General features: G+C 43.1%; 1 long non-coding RNA gene across 1 annotated transcript; it reads left to right on the top strand.

Moving 5' to 3' along the window:
• On the top strand, positions 1–26,933 carry LOC148876304 (uncharacterized). Its single transcript, XR_016105432.1, has 3 exons — positions 1–497; positions 598–772; positions 26,664–26,933. It is a non-coding gene; the product is annotated as an uncharacterized LOC148876304 (long non-coding RNA).
• Positions 26,934–27,642: the final 709 nt, after the last annotated feature.

The following is a 27,642-nucleotide window of genomic DNA, read 5'->3' as shown; positions in this document are numbered from 1 at the left end:
TACAGAGAGGCAGAGAGCTTTCCTGCGTTATTGCAAACCCAAAATTTTGGAGCAGTTCTTGCATTGTTGTGCTCCTTCAATCATTTTGTTGTAAGACAGGTTGATATAGAGAGGCAGAGAGCTTTCTTGCGTTATTGCAAACCCAAAATTTTGGAGCAGTTCTTGCATTGTTGCGCTCCTTTAATCATTTTGTTGTAACGGAAGTGGAAGATTTTGCAGCATTGAGAGAGAGAACCGTTGAAGAGAATGCATTGAAGATTTTGCAGCCATTCCATTGTTACAACCGTTGAAGAGAAGATTTTGCTGCAATATGTCGAAAAAGAGCAATGATCAGCCTTGAAAGAGAGAACCGTCGAGGAGAATGCATTGAAGAGCAGATTTTGTAGCCACTCCATTCTTACAATCGTCGGAGAGAAGATTTTGCTGCAATATGTAGAAAAAGAGCAATGAAGATTTTGATTTCATTTTGGTTTGCTTGGATGCCAAATTTGGGGCAGGTTCTTGCATTCTTAGGATTCTTGTGCTTCATTAAAATCAAATAATGATTTTTTTTAATCATTTTGTTGTAACGGAAGTAGGGTTTCTGCGTTCTTGCAGAGCCGAAGATTTCGCAAGAGAGAAACCATTCCATTCTATCATGGAAGATTTCGCAAGAGAAACCATTCCATTCTATCATGGAAGATTTCGCAAGAGAAACCATTCCTTGCATCTAAGGTGTCTTTGTCTACGCATCTAAGCTACCTTTGTCTCTTCTGAGTTTGTGCCTTCTGAGGTGAGAGCTCTTGGTGGATGGATTTTCTACTTATGAGGACGTTTTGTGGTTGCATATTTTTTTTTTTAATTATGTGTTTTGGTTAAATGTTTCTCTGGTTTTGGTTTGCATATTTTTGGTGGTACGTAGGCCTTCTTGAATGCTTTATTTAGTTTACTTGTTTGCCACAAACGTAGGCCTTCTAGAATGCTTGACTTGATCCACATAGTTGCATATCTCTTCACTGCAACCTTGGCTTAGGTAGTAGTCTTACAACAATCCCAACCCATAACACAAAATTGTTAGAGAGAGATTGTAGCAGAGACCTAGACTCCTACCTCCATCGGGATTAAAGCGTTAGTGATTTTAACTGCACCCGTTTCAAGGTTGCACTGATTTCTTTGTAGCTATTGTCATATAAAAAAAAATCAACTTTGATTATTTTTTTTATTTATTTGTTGCAGAAACTATGGCAGCAATGAATGAATATTCAATTTCCTTAAAAATGTCCTTAATGAATTGAGTTTGAGAATGGGCTTGCCACCCGCAAGAGTTGTAGTTGAGTTTGTAGAGCGGAAATTTAGAGCCGTAATTACTCTTAATATTGGTGGAGAGAGTTGGAAGTTTTTTGGAAAATTAGCAAGTTCAAAGAAAGAGACCGAACAAGATGCCTCCTATAAAGCAATTAAAAAAATTGCGGATCAATTCAGTATAACAATAAAGGATGTCAACTTTGAGGACTTGGAATATTTACGTTGGAAGTGTAAAAGTCTTGTAACTGAAAGTCAAATTTTTTAAAATGAAATTTCTAAACTAGAGAAGTTGAATAAGGTTGTTCCAACAAATGTCACCGATGAAGATGAAGACCCCGAAGAAGAAAACTGCTCCGTTGGAGAAAATTAGATTTTCTGTCTGAAGACCATGAAGAATAAATACATTCAGTAGGAAGGATTTGCTATTTTTGTTCTCTTTCTCTTTTTCTTCTTCTTCTTCTTGTTCTATAAATATGTGATCAATGAGATGAGCAGTGATTGGCACCTACTTTCTTTGATTTTATGAGTCTTTTTGTTACTGAGCACACAATGTAATTAGTCTTCAGTTGCACAGAGTTCCACAACCAGGTTTTAATTTGAGCATCTTGTTTCATCTAATCAAAGTAGGTAAAGGTGCCTACTTTCTGGCATAATTAGTTCCATTTAAGTTCAATTGAACTCATTTGAATAGGGATGACGTGGCAAAAATGAAAATACTTTACTATTCCTTTCTCCATCTTAGGTTCATGAAAAAGATTCAGCTTAAAAAAATATTGCCGCATTCTATAGCAGGCTATTAAGAAAATTCTAATCTAAAATGGGAATAGGGGTGACGTAGATAGCAAGATAACACATGATCAATCCAAAGGGTTTCCTATCTGATGTACATTCTGGATTGTCCAAAAATTGCTCCATGTTGCTAAAAAATAGGGTAGGTTATATAGGGAAGCTCCCTACTTAACCTGAAAGGGAACCTTATAAGGTCGTTATAAAAACATAACCTTTGACATATTTTATACAAGATGACTGCTCTTAGATTTGAGTCATTTGACCCCATGTCTTTATGCTTGTCAATCCAAGATCTTACCATTTCACCAAACAGTTGGCCCTATAAAATCGGGCCTATCAGTCTAGAGAGTAGGCTTCTTCTGTTCCTTTTCTGCTTTTTTGGGAGCATAATTGACTCTACTATCAGACTGAGTCCTTCAAATGCAGTGATATTTAATACTGGCTTGAGGAAGACACACTGTAATTTGTTTAAGTACAGTCACAAGATGATTGAATTATATGAACTTTCCTACAATCAAGTATTGAATTATATGAACTTTTATAGTAATGAAAAGTATTGCTTAACTATTTCTGAAATTTCTCTTGGGGGTGGAAGCTCAGCCTCAGCTTTGAGAGTAACTGAGGGAAAAAAATACTCATCAAAGCGAGAGGAAAGTAATGCTACTGAATTCAACAGAGTGGTAACCTTAGTATATGTGTGAATCAAATGGTATAAAACTAAGGTTTCCTACTGAAGTCCAAACAACATCAGGAAGTAAGCCTCCGCAAGTTTTATTATTTTATTTACTTTTTTATTAGACAAATTTTTCTTACCCTGACAAGGAAAAACATAAAAACGCTGAAAATATGTACAGATTGATGTAAAATACCTGAAATGGGAAGCCATGTTCTATAGCAGGCTATTAAGAAAATTCTAGTCTAAAATGGGAATAGGGGTGATGTAGAAAGCAGGATAGCACATGATCAATCCAAAAAATGGGTTTCCTCTACCCAAGCATATGCTGGTACATTTACGGGCTGCCTGCATTAAGGTCATAACAAAAATCAGTTAACAAACCAACAAAACAGTAAGTGTAAGACAATTAAGAAGTTAACATGTCAAAGTGTCAATGATGAAATAAAGCCCATGCCTGGGACATAGATTCCAAGGGTAACGATGGTAGCATAGAAGCAATCAAAAGAGAAATTCCATTTGTTTGGCATTCTTATGCAATATTTCTCAGTTGCCTGCAAGATTTGGAATGGAAGGTCAGATCCATCTTCAGAAAAAGAGAACATCATACACTCCTTGGAAACCTAGCAAACACTTGACCATTGATTGCCACATAAAATGCATGAATAGCAAGTGCTAACCCTCTTGGCAGGTGCCAATCTAAGTTTCTTTCATATCCCATAAGGTAAAAAAGCAAGCTTTCTTATTTATCCACTCTAAAATGAGTAGTTCCCTATCTGTAATATTAATCTGTTCAAATGATTTTTTCCTTTTTTTCTTGAACTTGTTAATCAATGCAAATGATAGAATAATGTAACTGGCTTAACCTTATTTTTCTTTTTATTTTCTTCTCTTTTTCTCCTTTTTTATGGATATAAGATCAAAAGAAGTTCATTACCAAAGAAGATACAAGTCTACGAGAACATAATTTTTGGACCCCCAAAACAATGGAAAAGTCCCAAAATATCCTCTAAAAGAGACCAGAGAAGTAGCAAGAAACATTGCTAATACTGTAGACTATAGCAAGGGAAAGGATTACAAGGATTCATTTATTTTGGGGGGCACCTGGTCCAGGGACTAACTTGTAAGATTTTAGGTTGTTATGCCATTAGGGATACCAAAGTGCTGTTTGTGCTTTTCACTCATTCCCTATTACTTTGAATGAGGGATTTTTATATTTTTAATTCAATGAAATCTCCAGTCCACTGTTGCTGGTTAAAAAACAGATGTAGTCTTTTTTTTATAGTAAATGTAAAAGAAATTTATTAAAGAAAAAGATGGAACAAGCTGATTGCAATCATCTCCAAGGTGTCAAGATAATACCCAATCAACAAAAACAAAATGACACAAATCAACAAAGACAACACAGACCAAGAAAAACAACCACAACCCCCTTCTTGATAGCATCGTAAATAATCTCCTTCTGAAATCTCTTCATGCCCACCTCCATCCTCATTCCAAGCCTCTTCTCCTTCCCTAACTATGGTCTTCTTCATTCTCTCTTTCTTCGGGTGAAGTCAACAGCTGAAGCTTTATCCCAAACTGAAGCTTGAGATTTAAATCCCTGCCCTTCAGCACTCCCCTTCTTTGAAACCTTGATCTTTTTACCCTTATTCTTATAAACTCTCTTGTTTTTATTAGTTGGACCAGCCCCAATCAAACCTTCTTTCAACCTAGAAAAAATTTTAAAAGCATGAATTGCATGAGACTTACATACGCCTCAGGCTTTCTTCAATGCCCCTGAGCCTCCATCGTCTTAGGGGTTTCCTATCTGATGATAGCAGGATAACACATGATCAATCCAAAGGGTTTCCTATTTGATGAACAGTCTGGATTGTCCAAAAATTACTCCATGTTGAAATAACCAAGAAATTAAGTCCAATTCCAAGCTATTTAGTTCTGCATAGTTCCATCTGCACATCCTGAACCAAAAGTGGCACCATTATAACTATCAGCTCAGCTCAGAAAGAGAGAGATATAGAGAGAGAGACCTGTATTTGGAGAAATGGATAAAGCTATGAAGAGAAAGAAGGGTAGACCCAAACAATCACCTGAAAGTTTCCATTATTTTAAAATACTTTACCATTATGTATTTCCATTATTTAAGTTCAAGAACTCACCTAAAAATTTAAGTAGATTACAGCAGCAACTTCCATGTAAAGAAGGCATCAAACAATCATCACATAGCAGCATCAATCATAATATCTTTATTTAACTCTTCACAAACCATGAATCACCACACACCCTCTTGGTCTAGCCAAATCAAGGGTGACACTCATAGCAGCAACAGCTCACAAACAATGGTTCTAATCACTGCTATCATTAATCACCATAACAAAACTGAGAAGTGGAGTTCTTAGCAGTCAAAGAAGAGAGAGAGACCAATAAAAGAAATTTTGATGGGAAGTTCAAGAGAAAGAAGGCAATAATATTGATGGATCTACCTTGATCTTGCTTTGGTACCATGAAATAAGTAGAACAAAGAATTGTAGTGAAGAGGGGAGAAAACAGAACCTGAAATGCAATAAAAGAGAAAAACCCATATAATTGTTGGGTATTTGTAAGTATAATTAGTTGTGTTTACAATAATGCCCCTGTTTAATGTAAAATGAGGATAGGAGCACTCACAACAAAAGGAAAGAAAAATTAATACCCTGTTGCCCAATGAACTCTAACATATTCTATAAACAGTATATAAAACATGGCCAAGTCTGTCTGTAACCACTACTGCTCAACAATCCCCTCAGTCCACCTTGCACCTTCTATATCCGTCTTATTAACCCACAGTCCTGAAACTTCAACTCCCTGCATCCAAAACTTGAGCAACAATAGACACTGAACCCCGCCCAAGGAAAAGTAATATTCTCTTTATTTCTTCCAATTTCTTTAATCCTTTTCTTGCATATTCTTCTCCAGCTAAAAAGAATAACCCCAATTAGATAAGTCCATGTACAATGATTCAAACATTTTTTAGTTCATAGGTGACCCTTGACCTTTCAAATAGTGAGAGAGTACTTAGATAATGATGACCAAGGCATGATCTATAAAAGATGAGAGTACTTAGATAATGATGACCATTTTTTAATGGCGTTTTGTATTTTACATATATTATCTTTCCACTTTTCTTTTTCGTCTTATTCTTATGTGATGAAGGAAATTTTGGCCCGACCTCACAGTTATGCGACACGTGGCAGAAATAACAGCTCGGCAAAAGGGCCAAGCCTAAGGCGTGAACAAGGGGACACCAGCGGACCGAACTCCCTACGGGGGGCCCGAACTCACCCTTGGCCCAAAACCAGAGTAATCCGAACTGGCCAACCTTGTAACAGCTCGGGATATACCTCGCCGAACTGGCCGACCTTGTAACAGCTCGGGATATAGCTCACCGAACTGGCCAACCTTGTAACAGTTCGGGATACACCTCGCCAAACTGACCTACCCTATAGATACCTCTGAACTCAAGACTTCGCCTCGCTCACCACTCCGCATCACCTTCCGGGCACCAAAACCAAACAAGTCGTACCATGCTTGACACTGAGGAAGTCCGTGCCCGAGGGCGCCGCACCTGACTGACTTGGGATCTGACGCTTGGCGGCCGCACTCTAAACGGCCACCTACCACCGCCACTGACACCGCCATCTCCAGTTAGAGAGACGGTTAGGCAGTGACAGTTCTGTCCCAGCAGAAAGGACGACGGCCGAATTGACAAGCGCAAGGGTAATCATACCCGACTTGGCAAGGGCCTCGGAGCGAGTGCGCAAAGTGATTATAAGAGCCCTCTGCCCCCAACAAACAAGGTATGCAAACTTTGCGCTATCTGGTGTTATCTTGCTTTTGAAGGATTCTAACTTGAGCTTCGGAGCCGCTACACCGGGTTCCCCCCCGGAGCTTTCTCATCTCCTCCATTTCAGGTTCCCTGCTACCCAGTTCAGAAGCAAGGTCGTTGACAGCTAAGACCGACCGGATCGTGCTTCATCAATTGGCGTCGTCTGTGGGAAAGCTTCAAAAAGCCTCCCTCCAAACTTCAATAACCCCTTTTCTTCAAAAAACCCAACACTCATGGCCTCCTCCAGCAACGTCGGACGTGGCACGGAGACAAACACCACCGGGGAACAACTTCAAGTCCCCGTGGTGCGTTGGACAGTTCACCATCCCCCTTTCGGTGGATGGGATCCCCAGCTTGAACGTGCCACAAGCAGTGGCGCTCGTAAACCTTCCTACCGCAAGCATCCCCTTTCTTCCCCCTATTGAGACAACCTTTACTGAACCGATTGCCGTCCCCATGGCAGCCAGCCAAAACCGGTTGGACGACCTGATGCAGTGCATGCGGGCAATGCAAACCCAAATGCAACAGTTCCAGCAGCACTAGCTTCACCAGCACCAAGTATTGCACAACATCTCCCAGTATCACTATCAATAGCAGTTCCCCCAACTGCCGCTGAACCAACCACTACTTCCACCTCGCCACCCCGCTCCGAGGCCGGTCAAGGCCTCCTCGCAGGATGGATGCCCCCATTAGGGAAAGGCCTCCCGGCCCCAAAACCCCCCTAACAGCCAGGCCTCGTCCCCAGGCCGAAGAGAGAAAAATATCATCCCCACCTCGCAACTCGCAGGCGGGTCGGGAACCTCGCCCGCGAGATCGGCACCCCGGCGCTCCAAGCCCGAGTTCCCGCTCACGGAAAACCGATTCGACACCCTAGCGGCAGACTACCAGCATTCCGAGCCCATCAAGCTCGGTAACACGGAGGCCAGCAGCGCCAGTACAAGGCCCACTCAACAACGAAGGCGCCGGCGAAGTCGCCGAACCGCCACCCGTGCCTTGTTAGAGCTCAGAGGCAAAGAGACGAGCTCGGACGAGGTAGGAGCTGCCCTGATTCTCTCGGTTCCTTCCCCCCTCGCATCAGAACTCCTGGCGGTCCCCTTACCCAGAAATTTCAAGCTCCCACCTCTGGACAAGTACGACGGGTCCTTCGACCCCAACGACCATGTTGACGCTTTCCAGTCCCAAATGCACCTCGCCAGGGCCAGCGAATCGTGCATGTGCGTGGCCTTCACCACCACCCTCAGGGGAGTAGCCCGCACTTGGTACAGGAACCTGGCCCCCGGGTCGATAAAGTGCTGGGCCCAGTTCGTGCAGGTCTTCACCGCACACTTTGTCACCAGCCAACAGTGCCCCAGAACAGAGGAAAGCATCTTCGGAGTAGTCCAAAGGGAAGGAGAATCCATCCGGGGCTACATCAAGCGATTCAAGGAAGCATGCTTGCAGATACCGCGGTTGGACCCCGCAGTGCAGCTCGCGGCGGCCAAAAGAGGGGTAACGCACAAAGAATTCAAATGGCACATGGTGTCTAACCAGCCCAGAACCGTGGCCGAATTCCTCAAGCTCGCGGACAAGTTCATGAGGACAGAGGAAGAAATCAACCAACAAACCGAAGGCGGGAACGACAAAAAGAAAGAGGGAAGGCAAGCTCTCCAACCCGGTCGACAGAAAAAACCCGGCCCGGGAGCCGAAGCCGAACCAGTCGTTCCGAGCTCCCCTAGCAGTTTGGATGGATTACACGCCGTTAAACACAAGGCGGACCGAGATCTTAATGACGATCAAAGACGCCCCGTACGTGAAGTGGCCACCTCGCCTAAAGGGAAATCCGAACGAGAGAAATAAGAATTTGTATTGTAGTTTCCATAGAGACCATGGTCATAGTACCGAGCAGTGTAATAACCTCCGGGACGAGATAGAGGGGCTCATCCGTCATGGATATTTGAGAAACTTTGTACAGCACAACAATAATAACAATAAGGCAAGTCGACAAGGGGAGCACGAAAAGGATGCCCCTGAGTCTAGCAGCAAACCTGCCGAACCGTTGCAGCGACAGCCTCTGGAAGAGAGACCAGTTCGGGGAACCATCCATGTAATTGCGGGAGGTTCAGTGGTAGCAAGGTGTAGCTCGGCAGCGGCCCAGACTTCAGTTCGCGAAGCGGCCCTCAAGGAACGGAACCCCCCAAAGAGACCAAAGACCGAAGAACCAATCTTCTTCACGGAGGACGACGCGCGAGGGGTCCGCTACCCCCATGATGACGCGCTTGTCATTAAGCTAAGGATCAACGAGTTCGAGGTCAGACGCGTACTCGTAGATTCGGGCAGCTCAGCGGGCATCCTCTTTAAATCAGCATTTGACCAGCTACAGCTACAGAGGAGCGAGCTGAAGCCCGCGAACACTCCCCTGGTGGGTTTCAGTGGAGAGGAAGTCAAGCCCCTCGGAAAAATAATAGTATCCGTGGAAGTCGGCACATGGCCTTATGTGGTCAGACTCAACCATTATTTCCTGGTGGTCGCGACCCCCTCCCCATACAATGCCATAATAGGGCGGCCGATCACGCATATCCTACGGGCGGTGGTCTCCACCTACTATTTGGCCATGAAGTTCCCTACGGACTTCGGTGTGGGGGTAGCGTGGGGCGACCAGCTCAAGTCCCGCAAGTGTTATGTTGCCGCCTTGAAGGGAAAAATCAAGGCGGTCGACGACCTCGAACTGGAGCGGCCTGCGAAGCAAGGTAAGGAACGAGCTTCGCCCACGAAGGAAACGGTCACAATCCCAACTTCGGCTACGGACCCAACTCGCACACTTCAGATCGGAGCATCCGTCGAGGAACCCCTACGAACCGAACTGGTGAGTTTTTTACTTCAAAATTTAGATATTTTCGCTTGGTCCGCGGCCCACATGCCCGGCATTAGCCCCGACCTGATAACTCACAAACTTAATACTGACCCTGTAGTCAGACCCGTTAGACAGAAGAAACGCAACTTAGCCCCAGAACGCTGGAGGGCGGTCGACGTGGAGGTCGAGAAGCTCATCGTAGCAAACTTCATAAGGGAAGTCCATTACCCGAGCTGGGTGGCCAACCTGGTGTTGGTAAAAAAGGCAAACGGCAAGTAGCGCATGTGCGTCGACTACACCGACCTGAACCGAGCTTGTCCGAAAGATTGCTTCTCCCTCCCCAGAATTGAACGCCTAGTGGACGCGACATCGGAAAATGAGTTGCTAAGCTTCCTAGACGCTTACTCAGGCTACGACCAAATCCGGATGGACCCATCTGATGAGGAAAAAACCAGCTTCATAACCAAGTTCGGCCTATATTGCTACAAGGTCATGCCCTTCGGACTAAAAAATGCTGGGGCGACTTTCCGAAGACTTGTAAATAGGCTGTTTTGGCCCCTGATTGGCACGAAGATAGAGTGCTATGTAGATGACATGGTCGTCAAGACTCAGTTTTCACAAGAAATAATACAAGACTTAGATTCTGTCTTCAAAATCCTGCGTCAGTTTAGCATGAAATTGAACACCAACAAATGTGTCTTCGGCGTCACCTCGGGCAAATTCCTAGGGTACATTGTCAATCGGCGCGGTATTGAGGCCAACCCGGACAAGATAAAAGCCATTCTAGATATGAGACCACCTCGGAAAGTAAAAGAAGTTCAGAAGCTAAACGGCCGCATAGCCGCTCTAAGTCGCTTCATGTCCAAATCGGCAGACCGCTGCCTACCTTTCTTCAAAACAATTAAAGGCAAAGGGTTCGAGTGGACCCAAGACTGCCAGCTCGCGTTTGATGAGCTAAAAGGTTACCTCGCTAGTGTGCCAACCTTAGCCCGGCCCGAGGAGGGCGAGGTCCTAGAACTGTACCTCTCGGCAAGCGACGAGGTGGTCAGTTCGGTACTAATAAAAGAAACAGATCGGGTCCAGCGACCCATCTATTATGTTAGTAAAATTTTGCAGGGAGCAGAGACAAGGTATCCGCAGATAGAAAAGCTAGCATACACACTAGTGACAGCAGCTCGGAAACTCCGCCCATACTTCTAGGCTCACACCGTCATCGTCCTGACTTACAAACCTCTGAGACAAGTTTTACTCAAACCCGAGGTTTTCGGTCGACTGACGAAATGGGCCATCGAACTCAGCGAGTACGACCTCCAGTACAAGCCAAGAACTGCTATTAAGGCCCAAGCTTTGGCAGATTTTATCGTCGAGTGCACTTTCAGCCACGAAGCTCCACAGGTCGAGCCCGAGGTCCCCAGTTCGGGCGAACCCAGAGCTCTCGAGCCAATAGAGTCTGAACCCCGTGAAGTAGCAACCAGTGTGGCATCTCTCCTGGTCAGGCGAAATGCGAACTGGGATGAGGAGCCCTGGATCCTTTACGTGGATGGTTCCTCGAACCGGCAAGGCAGCGGAGCTGGAATAGTCTTATGCGGCCCGGGCAGCACAAAATTAGAATACGCACTACGCTTTGAGTTCGCGGCATCCAACAACGATGCAGAGTACGAAGCACTGATAGCTGGGCTGGACCTAGCACGAAAGGTAAAGGCAAAACACTTGGTCATCTGCAGCGATTCCCAGCTCGTGGTCAATCAAGTTACGGGCGAGTATGAAGCATGCGAGCTCTCCATGATCGCATATTTGACAAAAGTAAAAGAAGCCCTGCTCAACTTCCAGTCACACTTCATCAGGCAAATCCCGAGGTCAGAGAACACTGAGACCGACGCTCTGTCCCGGTTAGCCAGCACAAGTCACAACAACATGAGAACTGTGTACATAGAAGACTTACCTCGGCCTAGTATTCTCGGGGGGACAGAGGAGGTCGCTCCCGTCTTGGAAGCAGAGCCGAGCTGGATCGACCCACTTGCGAGATTCTTGATAGACGGAACCCTCCTTGCAGAACGCAATGCGGCCAAGAGGGTGCAGCGCCAGGCAGCCAAATACGTCATAAAAGACGAACGGTTATACCGACGGTCGTACACGCTCCCCTACTTGCGTTGCCTGCGACCTGCCGAAGCCGAGTTCGTACTCCGCGACACTCATGAAGGCCTGTGCGGCGGACACTTGGGGGGCAGAGCACTCGCCCAAAAAGCACTTCGACAATGATACTACTGGCCAATGATGAAGGCAGAAGCTATCGAGCTCGTCAGAAAATGCGACAAGTTTCAGAAGCACGCCAATATCCACCATCAACATGCCTCCGACCTCAAATACCTCGCCAACCCGTGGCCCTTTGCACAATGGGGCATCGACCTCCTGGGGCTATTCCCACCAGCAACAGGTGAAAGAAAATTCCTAGTTGTTGTAGTAGATTACTTTACGAAGTGGATAGAAGTCGAACCTCTGGCAACTGTTACAGCCCGAAACATACAGAACTTCTTTTGGAAGAACATAGTATGTCACTTTGGGTTACCTCGGGTACTAATCTCTGACAATGACAAGTAGTTCGAGGATATCAAGTTCCAAGAGTGGTGCCAGAACATGGGGATTCGGCAAAACTTCACATCAGTCGCACACCCGCAGGCAAACGGTCAGACGGAAGTAATGAACAGAGCCATCCTGCGCGGACTGAAAGCATGTCTGGATCGAGCTAAGGGATTGTGGGCGAAGAGCTACCAAGTGTCTTACGGGCTCACCAAACTACAGAAAAAACCGTCACGGGAGAAACCCCCTTCAACCTCACCTACGACACTGAAGCAGTGATCCCGGCGGAAATCGAAGTACCAACAGTGCGACTAGAAACATACGATGATCGGACGAATGGAGACGAGTTACGTACCAACCTTGACCTACTGGACGAGTTAAGGGACCTCACACACATCCGAACAGCGGATACCAGCAGTAGGTAGCTCGCTACTACAATACCAGAGTAAAGCAACGAATCTTCCGAGTCGGCGACCTGGTCCTTCGTAAGATTATGGTGCCCGAACCCGGCATGGGCAAACTTGGACCAAACTGGGAAGGGCCCTATAAAGTAAAAAGAGCGCTCAGGGGGGGCATACGAACTCGAAACCTTGGAAGGCAAACAAGTACCTCGAGCGTGGAACATCGTGAACTTAAGGCGATACTACCTATAAACCACCAAGCGAAGTGGAAGAAATCAGGTCCTATGTGCCACGATGCAGAGGCAAGAGGAACCTCGGCGTAAACAAGCAAAGAAGTCGAGCATATTATCAGCTCGGCAAAAAATAAGTTCGCTGCAAAAAGCCTTTGCGGCAAAACAGGTCGCGGAAGTATAATAACCCGGACAAGTGGCATATTCAGTTGGACAAAGAATCAGTTCGGGGAAAAGGAACACTTGGGCAAAAAGATTATCTATTCCGTTCAAGAAACAGGAGTACATTGGCCATCAGAAGGGACTTACAAAAAAAAAAAGGTTGTTACATGCCCGGAGCTACTTCTTCGCCATCAGAAGGCACTTCAACAACACCCGAAGGCCCTACCTCTCCTTCAGAATCTGGCTCGCCATCGACAGCATTGGCCATCTCCTGAGTTATACGCGAAGTGGATATGGCACTAACATCGAGGTCGGGGTACGTATTCCGGATCATCCACCTGCTTAGTTTGAACCCCCTCCTGTAAGAATCCACCATCAGATCGTCAAAATGCGGAGAGGCAATGTAGTCTTCAATGGCCTTCTTCTTGGCGTCTTCAATGCCTTGGGAAAAAATCTGTGTTCTCTCCCTGATGTACTCCTGAAGAAATTCGACTTGATGCTGCAAATCCAACTTCAAGTCCGCCATATGCTTGACAACTATCCCCATGGCCTCAGCGTCACGCTGAGACCTTGCCTACCTGGCCATCGCGACGCGAGCAGCCTCTTCGGCAGCATAAGCGGTCACCTCAACAGCTCGGGTATTCGCCTCTGCAGCATGGAAAGCTTCTTCAGCAGCATGAGTGGTAGCCTCAGTAGCTCGTGCCTGTCGCGAGCTCCTCTCCACTTGGGCCGCTAAGGCATGAATTGAAGAATTCACCTACCAAAAGAAACAAGTGAGCAATAACAACAAAAGCGACAGAAAATGAAAAAGGCAGACGGAATCTAACTTACCACCATAGCATGTGTTACGGCACGACAGGCGACCTGATTCAAAGGAAGATCGGTCCACGCCGCGATCTCCTCAGGGAAAGTAGCCTCCCTACTCTTCTGAAGAGCGTAGTTCGGCGTCAACACGCTCCTGAACTCCCCCTGAGCTCCCAAACCCGAGGGCCCAACTCGCGTATGAGCGGACCCAGAGTGAGCAGGAGCACTTGAGTATGCAGGAGCGCCCGTATGAGTGGTCTCAGCGTAAGGCGCCCCGGCAGTTTCATGCATCGGTGGAGTCACCTCGGGCTCCCTGGGCAGATCCTCCGGCGTGTGGTCTGGAACTTGGGGCTCCTCATCCAGGGGCAGCTCGGTACGAGTTCGCTTGGCGACCCGCTTCCTCCTCTTCATACCTTGGAACAGACGCCCCCCACGAGTTCTCTCCGTGTCCATCACACCTGCAGAAACGAGTTCGACATCAGAAAAAATGAAAGAACAAAGCAAGCAAGAAACCGCATAGCTAGAAACCTACCCGAACTCAGGCCGGCCGCAATAAGCTTGGCCTCCGTTAAGTAGTGATGGCACTTTAAACCTTGCCGTGCCCATTGCCAGAGGCCCTTCACCGTCTCTTTATCGAGAGTAACACCTGAATCAGGAGTGGCCTCACCCCACCCGGTCTGAAAGGGCCATCCTTGTGCACTTCGCACACCGAAGTAGTCCCGCTTCCACGCCGGGACCTTATTAGGAAGATCATGCAGAAGCTTATAACCATGGCGATGAGAAAGGTAATACGCCTGTCTTCCCCCAGGAAGAGAACCCGCTTGTCTCTTGAGCATCAAGATGGAGGAGAATATCTCTAAGTCCAAGGGGAAATTCTGCTCGCAAAAAAGGGAAACTGTCCCCACCAGGTTCCGAATAGAGTTCGGATGAAGTTGGCTAATGGTGACACCGAAGTGGTTTATGACTTCGATGAGAAGGGGGTGGAAAGGAAGTCGCAACCCCACAGCGAGCTGCTCTCGAAAATTCATGATCTCATCAGGACTGTGTTCCCAAGGAAAGCTACCTGAAGGAATAAAATATGTATACCCCCCAGGAAGGTTGTAAGACATAAGTATGGATTGAAGCCCCTCAGGCGTCATGGTCGAGGGACCAAACCTATCTAGCATCTGACCTCAGCGGGAGGTAGACGCCAAACTGCCCGAAGCGGCTCGGCCTATTGGTTCATAGTCCTTGAGTTCCACCTCAGGATCACTGAGGCAGTCGGGGGACACGGCTCGGTTGGTAGAACCTACGTCGGCCCTACTTGAAGAGTCATCTGAGCTATCAAAGCTAGACATTGAGGAAAAGGTGGATTCAGGAAGGTACTCACCGGAAGAAAGTTTTGAAGGCTCCAGAGACGGGAACAAGCCAAAGAACCTTGAAGGCTATGTAACCAGCCTTGACGCGAGCTGGAAAAAACTTGGACGCGAGCTCAGTAGACAAACCGCAGAAGTGACAAATCGACTGGGGTCCCCCACTATTTATAGCTACAGTAACCAAGAATCGACCGTGCAGATCAAAGACGATCCGACGGCCCACGTTTTCGCTGACCGCACGTCCCATAAGGTCGAGACGTGATTGGCGCACGTCTTTCTGAAAAGAGCGAAATGTCAGCGCACGCCTTTTTGAAACCGACGTTGCACTGACACGCATCTTTCCGAAACTGACTGCGTCGCACGTCTCCCTGACAGTCGCCCGCGCACGTACAACAGTGGCACGCCTTTTTGAATGACCCGCTGTCACGTCCCAGCGGCGTGAATTTTTGAAATTTAAAACGCACGTTGTCACAACCATCAGCATTTATGAGTAGGCACGTTTCCAGCCTTCTCAGAAACCGAAGAACCCTGGCAAAAGCAACTCGCACAGTCAAGATTCAAAGGACGGGACAAATCCACCTACTACCTCGCGAAACTCTCCGCACCAGGGCAAGACCCTTGGCGCGAGGAATGGGGGGCAATTGATGAAGGAAGATTTGGCCCGACCTCACAGTTATGCGACACGTGGCAGAAACAACAGCTCGACAAAAGGGCCAAGCCTAAGGCGTGAACAAGGGGACACCAGCGGACCGAACTCCCTACGAGGGGCCCGAACTCACCCTTGGCCCAAAACCAGAGTAGTCCGAACTGGCCAACCTTGTAACAGCTCGGGATATACCTCGCCGAACTGGCCGACCTTGTAACAACTCGGGAATATACCTCGCCAAACTGGCCAACCTTGTAACAGTTCGGGATACACCTCACTGAACTGACCTGCCCTATAGATACCTCCGAACTCAAGACTTCGCCTCGCTCTCCACTCCGCATCACCTTCTGGGCACCAAAAGCAAACAAGTCATACCATGCTTGACACTGATGAAGTCCGTGCCCGAGGGCGCCGCACCTGACTGACTTGGGATCTGACGCTTGGCGGCCGCACTCTAAACGGCTACCTGCCACCGCCACTGACACCGCCATCTCCAGTTAGAGAGACGGTTAGGCAGTGACGGTTCTGTCCCATCAAAAAGGACGATGGCCGAATTGACAAGCGCAAGGGTAATCATACCCGACCTGACAAGGGCCTCGGAGCGAGTGCGCGAAGTGATTATAAGAGCCCCCTTCCCCCAACTAACAAGGTATGCAAACTTTGCGCTATCTGGTGTTATCTTGCTTTTGAAGGATTCTAACTTGAGCTTCGAAGCCGCTACACCGAGTTCCCCCCCGGAGCTTCCTCATCTCCTCCATTTCAAGTTCCCTGCTACCCAGTTCAGAAGCAAGGTCGTTGACAGCTAAGACCGGCCGGATCGCACTTCATCATTATGGATCTTTAATAATATTTTGCATTCATCTCCCAATTATTCAGTTTTAAATTTTATCATCTTGAAAGGATAATTTCCTCATTAAATTATATTCTTCTCATTTCAGAATATCACTAACAAACGCTTCTTTCTTCATCGCTTATAATTACCAAGAGGTGGAGTGATCATGACTTTTCCTTTTTTTACTCCATAAAATTGAGAATATCTACTCTCAAGATGAATGTTGATGTCCTTAAACTGTGTTCCAGAGAACTTTGTTTACTTCATATTCTTACTTACCTTCTTTCGAAGTTTAATTTATTTATTTTAAGAGGAAAGAAATGGAATTTTTATTGACAAATTAGTATTTCTCTGCAATTCTTTGTGTTTATGACCTATTCATCCTATTGACCTTCATTAGTTTATGTTTTACATGAATATAGTTAAAGTAATATGTTATTGGACAAAAGATGCCTATGGTATTCAGCTTCCTTATTTTAATTCTTCTACATGTGTCTTATGTTACCTTTTCTCCTACCTCCACTTGTGACCCAACCCACCACCTTACCATCATCTTCAACCTTGGACCTTCCTGCACTTCTACTTTGGGCGCTACTAACATGTTGGTACAAATACTATCTGAGAAGAGATCAATACAATCAGTGAAGAACTTTTGGCTTCGCTACTAAAATCCTCAAACTTGAAGCATGCATATCAAGAGCATTATAAGCTTTAAGAACACCTCCCAAGGAGAAGTAGAGAAGATGAGAATTTCAAGCCAACCAAGGGATACATTAGGTGTAGGTAGGCATGCGAAGCCAAGATTTGTCACCTTTAGGCTTTGTTTGCTTTGAAAGAAAAAGAAAGGTGAAAGGTAGGGAAACATGGTCAGGTAGGTGCAGACATGCTTACCTAGGCCAGCATTAGAGGCCCAAGTTATTCATTTACATAAAAAATAACAATATATAACTTTGAAAGTTAAACTTGAATATGAAATTGATGGGATAGAAGATCCATCATATGGATGGCCGAACCTTAAAGGAAGGTTGGGCGAAATTTCAAAAATTTCTTTACCCCCATCCGGGAATCCTATTCCCAATTTAGAAAACTGCATTTTCAATGTTTGTTCTTGTAACCAAACCAGACCAAATCTGAAACCAAAATTATGGAGGGATATACCTGATGTGGAATCCATGCAAAAGGATGAGATAGGATCAATAGGCAGTTCTTCACCAAGAACTTGTGATTCTTCAGCAAGAATCGAATGAGGTAGTAAGCACAGCTTCAAAATTGTTTCTTCTAACAAGAAACAATATCAAGATCAAATCTTGATCAGTTCTAAGAATTGAAGATCGAATAAGGTAGGGCAGCAAGAGTAGGGAGAAAAAGAACTAGAAGCAGAAACAATCAAACTGGGTTGTCTTCTTCGTGTGTTTTTTTTTTTTTGTCTTTTTCAGATCCGCCATGCTCTCTATTTATAACCTTAAAGAAACAACCTCCTAATCTGATTAGGAGTCTCCTGATACAAATCTTTATTTGGATTTGATCTCTTTAAATGATAAGGATAATCCCTTATCTTATCTGCAATTAAAGATCAGCTTATTCCTAATCAAATTACGAGTTCCATGATCCAAATCTTTATTTGGATCTAAACTCTTTAAGTGGATAAGAGTTATCCTCTTATCCTTATCTGTTGATCCAAACCTATATCCGCCCCTATTTAATTAATCCAATTAACCCAGTTTGAAATGGACTTTAGGCCCATTAAGCTTTCAGTCTTACTTTCCTTTAATGCTGGCTAGCTTGGCTCTCTTTGTATGGTGTGTGACCCTAACATTGATCTACACATCAGCCACTTGGGTTCAGTCTATCCTCTGTTACAAGGCCTGGCCGAATTCACTACTGAATATAGTGAACCCCTGAGTCCATCACTATGGGCTCTTAATGGGCCCAACATTTACACTAAATGGTCCTTGGGTTCAACCATCTTATGAAGGCCCAAGGATTGTGGGCAGATGCAAGATTAGCCCATTAGGTATAACCCTCAATGGTCTTACACTTAACCTCTCAGCCCATAATGATCAAACGCTGCCTGACAAGAGAGGACCTCTCCCTCGACTGCAAGGTATAGTGTTGCACTCTCTACTCGCATTGATCCCGAGAATTAAAACCTTTTGCAAACATTTTGAAATCATAATATATATATATATATATATATATATATATATATATTTTGCAAAACAAATTTCAACGGTTGAAATCAACTGCCGGCAGTTTAGGTTTCCATCAGAGAGAGTGCATCCCCGATCATTCACTTTGTCCGACAAAGGGGCTGATCATGTCACTATGATCACCCACTCAGATGAATTCTCAGATTGTCCCAACATACCCAGGTTTTGACCCCCTCTAAGGATCTCATTGATTGGCACATCAAAGACAGCCCAATCCGACACCTAGTGCAGTATCATAATCAAGTCTAGGGTCAAGTGTAACATTCTAGTTTTACCCATCTATCTCCAAGGTCTAGGGCAATACTGTGATTTTGGTCAAGTTCAGGATTTCAAGAAAACCCACACTGCATGTACCTCAAGTCTCACCCTGGTAGCTGAGACAAACCACCCCAACCAACTTGGTGGTACATCAGTGTTACCTTGGCAGGATAAATCTCCCCAGATCCATCCAACGACTGTGAAGATTTTAAACTAATACGAGTCTCATATGTGTCCAGTTTAATGGTATTACACAGAAACACACCAAAATAACACGAATCAAATATATACTTTATTAATTTACAATAAATGTCATAATGTACGTCATGCTGATTGGAGCTAAGGGCATACATTGTCTAACAGCTCCCACTTGCACTTAATTCTAATAAGGTACAAGCTGGAGTTCCATACTTTCCATGTGTTTCTCAAACACTTTCTTTGTCAATGGCTCAATCAATGGGTTTGCCACATTCTCCGCTGATGCTACCTTTTAACATCAATCTCTCATAGATCCAGTGTTGTCACACAACAATGGAATAGGTGATGTGTTGAATTCCAAATTCTAGAATGAACATCTTTATTCATTAGGCAGCCTCACTTACGACAACGTGTTCGGCTTAGGTTGTGGACTATTTTTCTTACTATAGGACCCCATTATAAAGGTGTAACCAAATGTAGACTTTCTACCATCTAACTCTGACCGATGGTCGGTATCAGTATACCCAACGATCTGTAGTGTACTACCATCGAATACTAGACAAAACTTCTTTTGTCATTCAAAGGCATTTTAGTATGTGTTACACAACTATCCAATGCTCTTGTCCTGTGTTAGATTGGTATCTACTCACCATGCTCACGGCCTGAGCAATGTCTAGCTGAGTGCACAGCATGGCATACATGATGCTCCCTATGGCAGAGGCATAGGGAACTTCCTTTATGCCCTCAATCTCCTCAGGTGTCTTGGGAGACATACCCTTGGAGAGAGTGACTTCATGCCTGAAAGGAACATTTTCTTTTCGTAAAGTTTTCCATACTGTATCTCTTGACTATCTTGTCAATGTAAGTAGACTGAGATAATCCTATTTTCCTTTTCGATCTATCTCTATAGAGTCAAAGTCCCATGATATAAGAGGCTTCTCCAAGATCTTTCATGGAGATTTGCTGTGAAAGCCATACCTTCACCGCAGTCAACATTCCTACATCATTCACAATGATTAGAATGTCGTCTACATACAGAACCAAGAACATAACCTTATCCCAACTAGTCTTCCTGTAAACACATGACTCATCTGGATTTTGCTCAAAGTCAAACTATTTGACAGTAGAGTCAAACCGGATGTTCCAACTCCTAGAAGCTTACTTAAGTCCATATATGGATTGATTAAGTTTACATACCATGTGTTCCTGACCTGCAGCTATAAAACCTTGTGGTTGCTGCATATAGATATCTTTATTAAGATCTCCATTCAAAAACATGGTTTTGACATCCATTTGCCAAATCTCATAGTCATGGTATACTGCTACAGCTAGCAGGATCCTAATGGATTTAAGCATGGCCACAGGCAAAAAGGTTTCCTCATAATTGATTCCCTCTTTCTGAGTGTACCCTTTAACCACAAGATGAGCCTTGTAAGTCTCAACCTTACCATCGGGGCCCTTCTTCCTCTTATAGATCCATTTGCAACCAATTTTTTTTACCCCAACGGGTAGATCTACTAGAATCCAGACTCCATTGGTCTCTATTGAGTCCATCTCAACTCTCATGGCATCTACCAACTTCAAGGAATTTATATCCAACAGAGCTTCCGTATAAGTTACGGGATCTTCCTCACTAATCATGGCTTCTACCAAGTAACTTTCTTGGTCATAGCCGTAATGAATTGGAGGCCTGGATGCTCGAGTAGATCTCCTAGGTTGGTTATTAACCGGAGCTTGTGGGACATCTCCCACTACCCCTGAGCTCTCTTCATCAAGAACAACTTCCTGACGATGATTGTTCAGGATGTAATCTTCCTCTAAGAAATGGGTAATTCGACTACAGAACACCTTCTGCTCTCTTGGGTCATAGAATAAATAACCTACAAATATTTTTGGGTAACCTACAAATAGGTAACAACTGGTCTTAGATTCCAATTTATCGGCACTTGTTCTTTTAACATGTGTCGGACAACCCCAAATCTCTAAGTGTCTTGTTAGACAGCGTATGCCCTTAGCTCCAATCAGAATTATGTATATTATGACATTTAATGTAAATGAATAAAGTACGTATTTGATTCATGTTATTATGGTGTGTTTCTGTGTAATACCCTTAAACTGGACACATATGAGACTCGTCTAGAGAGATTTATCTTGCTAAGGCTGACACTAATATGCCGCCAAGTTGGTTGGAGTGGCTTGTCTCAACTGCCAGGGTGAGACCTGAGGTACATGTAGTGTAGGTTTTCTTGAAACCTTGAACCGAACCAGAATTCTAGTATTGCCCTGGACATTGGAGATAAATGGGCAAAACTAGAATGTTACACCTGACCCCTAGACTCGACTATGATACTACACTAGGTGTCGGATTGGGCTGTCTTTGATATGCCAATCAGTGAGATCCTTAGAGGGGATCAAAACCTGGGTATGTTGGGACAGTCTGAGAATTCATCTGAGTGGGTGATCATAGTGACAGGATCAACCCCTTTGTCGGACAAAGTGAATGATCAGGGATGCACTCTCTCTGATGGAAACCTAAACTGCCCACATTTGATTTCAACCGTTGAAATTTGTTTTTCAAAATATATATATATATATATATATATATATATATATATTATGGTTTCAAAATGGTTGCAAAATGTTATAATTCCCGGGATCCATGTGAGTAGAGAGTGCAGCACTGTACCTTGCAGCTGAGGGAGAGGTTCTCTCTTGTCGAGTAGTGTTTGATCATTAAGGGCTGAGGGGGTTAAGTGTAAGACCATTGAGGGTAATACCTGTTGGGCTAATCTTGCATCTGCCCACAGTTCTTGGGTTTTTATAAGATGGCTTGACCCAACGACCATTTAGTGTAAATGTTGGGCCCATTAAGAGCCCATGGTGATGGACTCAGGGGTTCACTATTTTCTACAGTGAATTCGGTCAGGTCTTGTAAAAGATGATATGCTGAACCCATGTGGCTGATGTGTAGATCAATGTTTGAGTCCCATGCCATACAATGATAGCCAGTTGGGCAGCAGTTTGGAGTTTAAGTGAGCACATAGACTTAATGGGCCTAAAGCACAATTCGAACTAGCTTTTAATGAGATTAATTAAAAATGGGCGGTTCTGGGATTTAGATCAGCAGATAGGATAAGGGATTATCCCTATCCACTTAGAGAATCCAGATCTAAATAAAGTTTTGGATCAGGAAACTCCTAATTTGATTAGGAAGGCTGATTTTTATCTGCAGATAAGATAAGAGATTATCCTTATCCCTTAAAGAGGGTCCACATCCAAATACAAGATTTGGATTAGGAAACTCCTAATGGGATTAGAAGATGCTCTCTTTAAAGGCTATAAATAGAGGAGTAGGGCGAACCTCTAGGACACAATTCTCAATTTGTAGATTACAAAGATAGAAGAATTTGTAGTCCGTCCACTCCTGTCTTCTACTCTTTCCTGCTCTTGCCGCCCCTGTCAGTTCGATCTCCACCTGTATGAGTGATCAAGAAAAGTTCTTGATATTGCATTTTGGTAGAAAAGGTAATATAAAGTCGTGCTCACTAGCCCTCCATCACATTCTTGCTGAAGAATTTGGTTCTTGCTGAAGAGCCATCCTACTGATTCTGCTCCACCTCACATTGTGTCATCTTCAGTGGGAGCAATCTTTGGTTTTTCTCCTTGGGCATGAATACCTTCATTGGGATTTACTGCTCCATATCAGGTATATCCCTCTCCTACCTTTTGGTTTTAGATCTGGTCCGGTTTGGTTTCAAGGTCGATCATTGAAAATGCAATTTTCTAAAATAGGGAATGTGATTCCCACATGGGAGAGATAAATTTTTAAAAATTTTGCCCAACCTTCCTGCAAGGTTCGGCCATCCATATGATGGACCTCTCATCCTTTCATATCTTACACTTGGTTTCTTACCAGTCCAAAGCTCATAGGGAGTCTTTGGAACCTAGTTCAACACGTATATCGTAGTCTCTAATGTGTAACCCCAAAAGGATGTAGGTAATTCTTAGTGTGTGAGAAGTGATTGGACCATACCCAATAAAGTTAGGTTCCTCCTTTCTGACACACCGTTTAAATGTGGTGTATTAGGAATAGCTAGTTGTGATACTATCCCATTTTCCTTTAAGTAGTGCATGAATTCGTTAGTGTGTGAGAAGTGATCGAAGGGCTTTAGTGTGTTTCCCCAACTATTCATCGACCTCTTGCTTGAATTATTTGATCTTTTCAAAGGATTCAGACTTGTGTCTCATTAGGTACACGTAACCATACCGAGAATTATCATTAATAAATGTTATGAAATAAACGTGCCAGTTACATGTCCTAACATTCATGGGACCACATACATTAGTATGTATAGGGTCAATCGTACATGTTGATCTTTCAGGCTTACCGTTAAATGGTTGTTTCGTCATCTTACCCTAAAGGCAAGGTTCACAGGTTGCAAGATCTTTTATAGCTAGAAAATCCAAAGGACCATCATTTACCAACCTTGTGATACGATCTATGTTAATGTGACCAAGTTGGTAATTCCACAGGCACGTGGGATTAACTGTATCATGGGTTTTTTTCTTGGGGTTATTATCAGACGTAGTTTTGGTTATATTTGTTTTCAGAGAAGGATGGAGAACATAGAGACTATTCTCAAGTTCTCCATATGTGAGGAATTTATTATTCCTTTTGATAGTAATCAAATTACTAAAAAGAACAAAATAACCATCTGCATACAATTTTGAAATAGAAATCAAATTTCTTCTCAAATTGGGTACATAAAGACAATCTTTTAATGTAATTATTCATTCTTTGAAATACAATTCTACAGTTCCTATGGCTGTAGCTGCAACACTTGCAGAACTCCCTAAGTAAAGAATCACTTCTTCATCACTCAGTTTTCTACTTGCCCTGAACCCCTACAATGTATTACATGCATGAGTAGAAGCCCCAGAGTCAATACATCAGGAAGCAAAAGTGACCAACATATTGGTTTCTATGACAAATGATTCAAAATTACCTTGTTTCTTGGTCTCCAGGTACTAGGGATAGTTCCTCTTCCAGTGGTTGATCTGCTTGCAGAAGTGACAGGCATCTGATGCCTTGTCCTTTTGCTGCTTTTTAGGCTTGTTAGTTTTCTTCTAAGGTTTCTTCTTTGCCTTTCTCTTCTTCTTGCCCGATTTGCCACATTCAACAAGCATGGTTATGGGTTCATCATTCTTTATCAGTTCTTCGGCCCTCTGCAATATATTGCTGAGTTTATAAAAGCTAACATTTATCTTGTTCATATTGTAATTCATTATGAACTGGTTGAAAGAAGAAAACAAAGAGTTTATGATGACATCAACTTTGGTGACTTGATTTAACTCAGATCCAAGAGCCTCCAGTTCATTGATGTATCCCATCATCTTAAGACAATGGTCATGAACTAGTTGGTTCTTGAACATTTGTATGGTCATAAACTGCTTTAGGACCTTCTAACGAGTGGAACAATTCTGCTCTTCATACATGGTCCTTAGACTATCCAAGATATCCTTGGACACTTCGATATGATCGAACTATTGTTGTATCTGATTGTCTAAGGAGGATATGATGTAGCACCAGGCAAGAGAGTTTTTCTCTTCTCATTCTTGATATTCCCTCCTACAGGCCTCAAAAACCCTATCACCCGGATGATTTGGAGCAGGGTTCTTAGCAACTTTGTCCAATTTCTCGGACGTCAGAAACAACATAAGGTTACGATACCAGTCAACGTAATTTGGCCCTTAAGCTTATTGCCGTCCAATAGTTTGGCAAATTGTCCGTTTGCCATTTCTGATAAAAGGCAAAGCAAATATTAGTCTACAACCTGATTTGATTCAGATTATCTACATAGATATGGCTTTTAATCTATGTTCCATTTCCATTTATTCATCTCTGAGATTTCCCTCCTATCTCAGTGACGGAGACTGCGAACTATGTCTCTAGAAATTTGGGAAACCACATACAGTGCATAGAGCCAATTGTTTCAGCTGCATAACCCTACCACATTCTATGAAGGATCACATCCACTCATCTCATGGGTTTTCCCTTTGGCCTCTGTCAGACAAGGTTCATTGTCATTTTAGGTTAAACATTTCTGTCCAGTAAGTACTTACCCATCATATTCATGAATGCCAAGGTACCGTGAGAGAGCCTTCCATTTTAGGATAGGCCCCTCCCACATCGGTATATGATGCCCCTATCATCTTATGAAACAATCCAACTGATTAATTTTTCTTAATGTTGTAGGAGAGTTCAATGCAAAAAGGACTAATCAAGCTTTTAGTTTCTTTTGAATAAATCAAGTGAGTTTTTTCTTTTTGTTCTAAATGTATTGTCCCAAGTTTGTTGTTGTTGTTATTGTTGTTGTTGTTATAGATCAAATAAACTAAGTTGTTTCCATTCTACTAAACTGTTTTTTCTTAACATAAATTGTAAAATGTTTATAATTGTTAGTTGTTAGTTATTATTTTATTTAATGCTTAAATGCCGAAACTTAAAAGTGCAAATGGGGGACCTTGGCTTATGGAATTTTCACTAGATAGCTTTAGCCCTATATCTTGAGGTCTTTGGAGGGCATACATGTAATTATAATTTGATAAAATGTTTCACATTAATTGACACAATTAAAGAATGAATATAGTTGGCTTTCAATTTTGTTTCATACACAACGAAAGAAAATGGGGAGGTAATGGTATAACTTCTTGGTGGCGTTACTTTCTTCTTTATATATATATAATGTTGAATGTACTTTTTAGAGGCTCCTTTTTATTATGTTTTTATGATATTAAGGATAGGGATGGCAATTTTCTCCTTCCCCGATGGTACTTGACTTTCTCGACCCAAAGGGGTTGGGGATGGGGATTGCTTTAGTGGGGTGGGGATGGAGATGGGGATTAATAGGGATCCCCGACTGGGGTTGGGGTTGGGGATGGATGGGGAATGAGGTCCCTGCCCCACCCTGACCCCGATTATACATACTATGATATTATGTATATATATGCATATATATATACATCAAAATATATTTAAAATATTGTTTATATGTTAAATTTTTATTTATTTCCAATAAGTTTATTTTTAAAAAATACTATTAACTAAAAGTTTTGGGGATTCTGATCCCCACGGAGAATCCATCCCATTAGCGATCAAGGATGGAGGACAATTTTTACCCCTAATAGGGATTAGGGTCGGGAACAGAGATTTATTTCAGAATTAGGGTCACGGATGAGGAATATGAACCCCACCCTGTTGTCATTCCTAATAAAGAATCTAGAAATTTCTAGGGTTTATCACTTTTTAGTAAATCTTAGTGTTAATTGAATGCATTGTCCTATTGCTTGGTCTACGTGAATTAAGTCAATCGAAAATATTCTTTCTAGGATTTTCAAATTTGAATTAAGTTTTCTTTTATTAGAATTCTACTGCTTATACATCAATTCCAAGTTTTGGTTTAGGATCAAGATCAAGTTAGAATTTTGGGTTTCAATTCTTGAATTTCCTTTTTGGAGATACCACTTATATCAAGATCCTTTTTGGCAGATTGAAATGGTAGAAGTAAAACGAGACTATACATCATTACTTTTAGAAGTTTAAAGAGTTTCTCGAGGTAATCATGCTCACTAGAAAGAATTCATGCCATTCAAAAGGCTATTGCTTTGTGATATTTCTTGTTTTGGATTGTTAGTCTCGTGTTAATTGATAATCTTGATGTAACTATAAAAATGAGATTTTCTTTAACTTTTTCCATTTTCTTTTCCTCCATCTACCTAATATAACAAAAAGACAAAGATGCATAAACTTCCATACTAAGACCTTTTCTTTTTTTTTTTTTTGCAATATTCTTTTCACATGATATCATCTCTTTAATGTTGTATGCCTCCTACTTGTATTCCACTTATGGCACCATTTTTAAATATTTTAACCATATATATCAAATTTACAGTTATCACTTGCAAAGCACGTGCATAATTACTAGTATAAATTAGATCCCCGATTAGTATCCTGTACTTTGGGTCTAGTACCACTTTGGTCCCCGAACTTTATAATGCGACAATCCACTTAATGGTTGGTTAACTTGTTATTAACCAACCATTAAGTGGCATTTGAAAAAGACACAATACCCTTCAAGTGTTATTTAATTTTCTTTATCAATCTTCTAAATGTTGACAAAAAATTAGCAGTCCCAAAGCTTTGCCTTTTCCATTGAAGAAAGTTGGGGTCATGTTTGGAGTGGGCATTCTGGTGACCCCAACTTTCTTGAATAGAAGAGGCAGATTTGAGACCGTTAATTTTTTGTCAATGTTTGGATGGTTGATAAAGAAAATTAGATGACACTCAAAGGGCATTTGTGTCTTTTTCAAATGCCACTTACGGTCGGTTAACAACTAGTTAACAACAGGTACTGGACTGTCATGTTTTGAAAGTTCGAGTACTAAATTATCGGAAGCTCGGGTATTTGATTGTCACATTTTAAAAGTTTGGGTACTAAATTGTCGCATTTTAAAGTTCAAGGACCAAA

This window comes from Nelumbo lutea, chromosome 1 (assembly GCF_056320005.1).
Source record: "Nelumbo lutea isolate HS-2025 chromosome 1, American lotus-T2T, whole genome shotgun sequence".
Taxonomy (NCBI): Eukaryota; Viridiplantae; Streptophyta; class Magnoliopsida; order Proteales; family Nelumbonaceae; genus Nelumbo; species Nelumbo lutea.
Note: the sequence above shows the minus strand (reverse complement) of the source record. Positions and strands in the feature narration are given on the sequence as shown.